We start from the raw sequence: 5,026 nt of genomic DNA, 5'->3' as shown, positions 1-5,026 counted from the left end.
TTTGATTTAACATTTAAGTGGCCGTTTTGAACATTTATATTTAAAATTTTGTTAGAAAAAAAAAATCCATGTTGTTTAAACTCACAATGGCAGCTTGCTACTTGTACCCCCACACACTTCAGTAATCACTTACTTGGTATATCTTTTGCATATTTGTACTTATTTGGTATATCTTCGTATTCTATTCATATCTTGTAACGAGTGGTGTGATTTGTAGTGATTTACATAGCAGTGGGACCTATTTTCAAAAGGAGCGCACTGGCCCTTTAAGGGCTGAGAATCTGCACTTGACGTCCAGCGGACTCTTGCTTTGCCAGCAGCAGCAGTCAGTCACACGGACTCGAGTCACATCTCTGAGCCGTGGAGATTCTCGTTAAGTCGCTTTGTGTATTTACAGCCACGGCTGCGAAAAACGACTAGACAGAATGGCCACGAACTGCTCTTCTCGAATCACAGCCTTTTGTTGATGAGAGGGCGGAAACGCGAGTAAAACAGACAGAAGAGAAAGAAAAACAGACGAGGAGCGCGAGAAGGCCGAACCCATCGAGGGAGCGCGAGAGCAGCCTAGTTTCTCACGCTACAGGCGCTCAAGTGGATTTGCGGCTCAAACCGACGAGGACGAAAACACGACCGTAGCAAACCGTACATGTGGATTATTCGCGGAAATTTCTTAATTTCTTTCTCCTCAGAAACTACATAAACGTCCGGTAACGATAGACCTTCACCTTCCACGGAGAGGTAAGTTATTACAAGACGTTTTGCCAACGAATCTGTCAGTCGTTTATCGGTTTTAATGGTGCCGAGACTTCTCAGAGTCGTTGTCGAAGTAACAGGGCTTTTCTGTGGCTAACGGCCATTATTCCCTCACTGAACCCCTGCTACACTGAATGAGCCTCTCCGAGCAAGGAGGAAATCAACCACTCCGTGAAGACTGGCCGGCTAGTTAGCATAGCTAGCGGTGTTTGTGATTTAACGTTAGACGGAATGCTGTTAAATTACGTCCGACACGTTACGTTATGTATTCAATCAGTTTCTAGCATTATAAACGATGTTTTGCAAAGCACACCGCCTGCCGTTGAGCGTTTTTGAGGGGTCGGCTGTTGAGCTAGCCGAGTTAGCTCGGCTTACGTGTTGTTATATTGTATTGAATGCTTGGCTAGTTCTGTAGTAACGCTGCCGGGTGCAAGCTGAGGATGAGGCTTATAGTTTCAGTCTGTTTTGGAATAATTTAGATTTCATTTATATGTATATATACCATTTGCCTCTTGGCCACAGTTTTTAAATATTTTTTTTTATCAGAAATTGGGACCACTCACTCACTGTCCCTCCCCCCAGCCTCGCAAATGTGTATGCCCCCAGTATATAGATAACATTTAAGGGTTAAAGACCAATAGTGCATGGGAATAGCTTTCAGACTTCAACAGTATGTGGCTTGTTAGCCCATATTTAGAGCTAGAGCTCATGCAGTGTTGTACTGAAACAATTGTTCATGAAACACTAAACAAATCTCTACACTGCTTCACTGTTCTATTGTTTTCATATGAATCAGAGACTCTGGATTCCTTCATTGTACTGTAAATATCACTAGGAAAGTGTTGAGAAGTCTTACAAAAACATGTCGTTTGTGGACCTCCCGCCTCCTTCACAAAGTTCTAACACCTTCATATCCTGCTGATGTTGAGGCTGAAGCTACACTCGTTCACTTTCCATCTCGGATGTTGTTATTAAGGGTCAATAAATCATAGTGGATACCAAATGCTTGTCAACAGCTGTTGATTTGCACATGAAAGGCAGTGGAATGTGAAAAATGGGGGCCACACAGCTTAAGTGTATTAGTGTAATTGGACATGGGCCAGCAGAGGGACTTTTTTTTTTTCTTGTGCAGCATTCTTTCCCACTGTACATTAGAAGAGAACAAAGCACCGTGTCATAAGTGGACCAGTGAGATGCCTGAACCCAAAACAGAACTGGCCTCAGACAACCTCTTTGCTCCGCAGGGCTGCCAGGACTCATGGCCAGAAAACAACAGATTTGTTTTGGACTCACATCAACTCCAGTTCCACCCCTCTGCGCTGCGTATTGAGTAATGATATTCTTTCTCCCTCTTCCCACTGCTCCATGCAGATTGTTGATAAGCATTGAAAAGAAATGAGTTTGCCTTTTAAGCATTGTTTGGTGAAGTGTGGAGCTAGTTTACCACTTTATCTCTGTCTGTTTTCAAAATGCTTTGCACAGACTCTTAATACATGGTGCACAGCAGTTTTGCAGCTGCAAGCTTTATTACAGCCAGCCTTTTCGTTAATTCATGTCAGATGCCTTGTTTCTACTTATATGAACTGCGGAACATGCTTGAGTACTATTCAGAGACAAGATAAGGAGTTGATGGCTTACAAAGAGTTTGTCCTTGACCATTCTTCATTTTGATAAATGAATAGCTAGAGTGGAACATCGAAGGAAATTAACTGTATGCAAAATGCTTTCTGTGTAAGCAGGCTTCTTGGCTTGTCATCATGCCGTCTTTGTATCGACTATGGTGGACTTCTTTGCTGAGTTGGCTGTGTTGCATTGGTTGGGTTTTGCCCCTGCTGCAGTGCTGTCTATATAAGGCTCCAGAAGAACTGCTCCTCCTGCAATCACTGTGTATTGAAAAATGTTGTTCTTTCATAATGGACGAGTGCTTTGTTTTGTGCTATTATAGGTGTTAATCTACATCAGCCTTGTTTATGTAGGCAGTATTTATATATTTTTCATAATTATATATTACACCTAAGATTTTTAAAATGTTTTTGAAAGAAGTTTCTTATGCTCATCAAGGCTGCATTTATTTGATCAAAAATATAGTAAAAACGGTAATATTGTGAAATATTATTACAATTTAAAACAACTCTTTTCTATTTGAGTATATTTTAAAATGTAATTTATTCCTGTGATGGTAAAAGTGAATTCTCAGCAGATATTACGCCAGTCTTCAAGGTATGGTACTTTTTTCCAGGAGTCTTTGAGGAATCGAAAGCTCAAAAGCATTTGTTTGAAATAGAAATCTTTTGTAACATTATACGTGACTTTACTGTCACTTTTGATAAATTTAATGCATCATTGCTGGATAAAAGTATAAATTTATTAAAAGAATAATAATTTGTGGATTATTTACATTGATTCATAGTTGTATGGTAAATACCTTATCTGCTTTTTACCTCCTTTAAATGCAAGAAAGTATTTTTAGATTGCTTAGACTAACAGATAACACCAAATTACACATTATAGTTAATTAGCATCAGTTTGGTGATTTAAAGAACACTTAATTTTAAGTAGGGATGCACCGATACCGATACTGGTATCGGTATCGGGCCCGATACTGAGCTTCTGTACTCGTACTCGTTAAAATTCCCCGATACCAAACGCCGATACCACACAGCATGTGATAAGCGCCATATTCAGACAAAGAAACACCAACAACAGACAGCAGAATGGAGTTAAGGTTGTCTACTACGAAGTATATGTATGCAATTAATATAATGTTAAACATTCAGTATTAACGCCTGTATAGCTGATGTGCGCGAGCTGATAAACAAAGCGCGCTGAGTGGATTGAGCGCGCGGCGGCGCAGATGCGCGAGCTTGTCGAGTGAATATATCTTTCTCACAGACATCACTGGAAAGTTTGTAGTTCGGTCGGATACGTCAAAAACAAGTAAGTAAAACAATGCACAAGTTACTTAACGGTAGAGAGAGAGAGAGAGAAACAGCGAGAGAGAGAGAGCGCGCACTTCTGTTGTGTGATCTTTGATGTTCACTCACTTAGCACGCATCATTTGAATTAAAACGAAATCGTACAAATAAAACCATTCATAGGGGCATTCACTATAAACATCATTTATTTTCAACCTTAGGCATACACGACTTTCTAGCGAAAGTGAATCTAGCAGCCTGTGTGAAATGCGCTAGACTCTACTATTCTGCATCAGTACAAACACGTGCAGGCGTTGCGCGTGTTTTGCTTGCTTGAGTGTTTCTGCATTATATGAGTGGCTTTGGAATATAAATCGCAGCACGTTTCAGATGAAAAAACGCGACTTCTATTTCTGAAAATATCACAGTTAGGAGATTTATAACGAGTGGTTCCCTGCATTATTACAGCAAAGCGCGTGATTACAGTACTAAACCGCTGCTCTAATGCTATTAAATTAAAGATGATGTACCATAGAGCAAAAAAATGAACAGTAAAAGTAACAAAAACTTGTAAAATACATTTTAATGGGCATAATTAAGTGTGAAAATAACCGAAGGATATACAGTGAAACCAAAAATGATTCAGAGACCAGATATAATTTTTGATATTTTTTTACTAGTGGGTGCAGGACACTATAGTTCATTTATGTAAGTGAGGATAGCAAAATAAAGTAAACTGTGACAAATCATACCCAAAAATTCTTCATACAGTGGACTACCAGTAAAATTGATACAAATTTGGGTCCAAAAATTATTCAGACCGAGTCTGGGAAAAAAACTGAAGTTGAGGTTTGCATGAAGCTGGGTGACAGCATGCCCAGGAGACTACAGGCTGTCATTGAGGCTAAGGGTTGCCCGACAAAGTATTCATAGTTGTGTAAATACTGTCATACTAACAGCTGTCTGAATTATTTTGGTTGATTGTAATCTATTACATACCTTTCTATCAGAATTATCTAGCATTATCAAGATGAATTTGTTCTGACACAGTGTAACTCTGAGTTCTTGTCATATTTTATTACCATTTTCTAAACTATAACGAATAAACTGTGATAATGTGAGAAATGTTGAAGGTGTCTGAATAAATTTTGGTTTGACTGTATCTATTTGATAAATGAAGTTAACCAACTAACATTATACATACCCTTTTGGTTTCTGTACCCAATATTTAAAAAATGTACAAATGCAATAAAAATACCGGTATCGGCATCGGTATCGGCAAGTACCAAAAATAAAAGTATCGGTATCGGGCGAGTACTGGAAAAAGTGGTATCGGTGCATCCCTAAAAATAACTAAA

General features: G+C 39.1%; 1 protein-coding gene across 2 annotated transcripts in view; it reads left to right on the top strand.

Moving 5' to 3' along the window:
- Nucleotides 1–314: 314 nt before the first annotated feature.
- The window catches only part of LOC107753125 (nuclear receptor corepressor 2-like), a 151,900-nt gene continuing 147,188 nt past the window's right edge, over nt 315–5,026 (top strand). For both annotated transcript variants that reach the window (XM_016569249.1, XM_016569248.1), the window contains exon 1: nt 315–738. The gene's annotated coding sequence lies outside the window, so the exon portion shown is untranslated. The remainder of the gene's footprint in view (nt 739–5,026) is intronic.

The sequence above is a fragment of the Sinocyclocheilus rhinocerous genome, unplaced genomic scaffold (assembly GCF_001515625.1).
Source record: "Sinocyclocheilus rhinocerous isolate Xijiao unplaced genomic scaffold, SAMN03320098_v1.1 scaffold20, whole genome shotgun sequence".
In the NCBI taxonomy this organism is placed as follows: domain Eukaryota; kingdom Metazoa; phylum Chordata; class Actinopteri; order Cypriniformes; family Cyprinidae; genus Sinocyclocheilus; species Sinocyclocheilus rhinocerous.
This window is presented reverse-complemented; position numbering and strand designations above follow the sequence as displayed.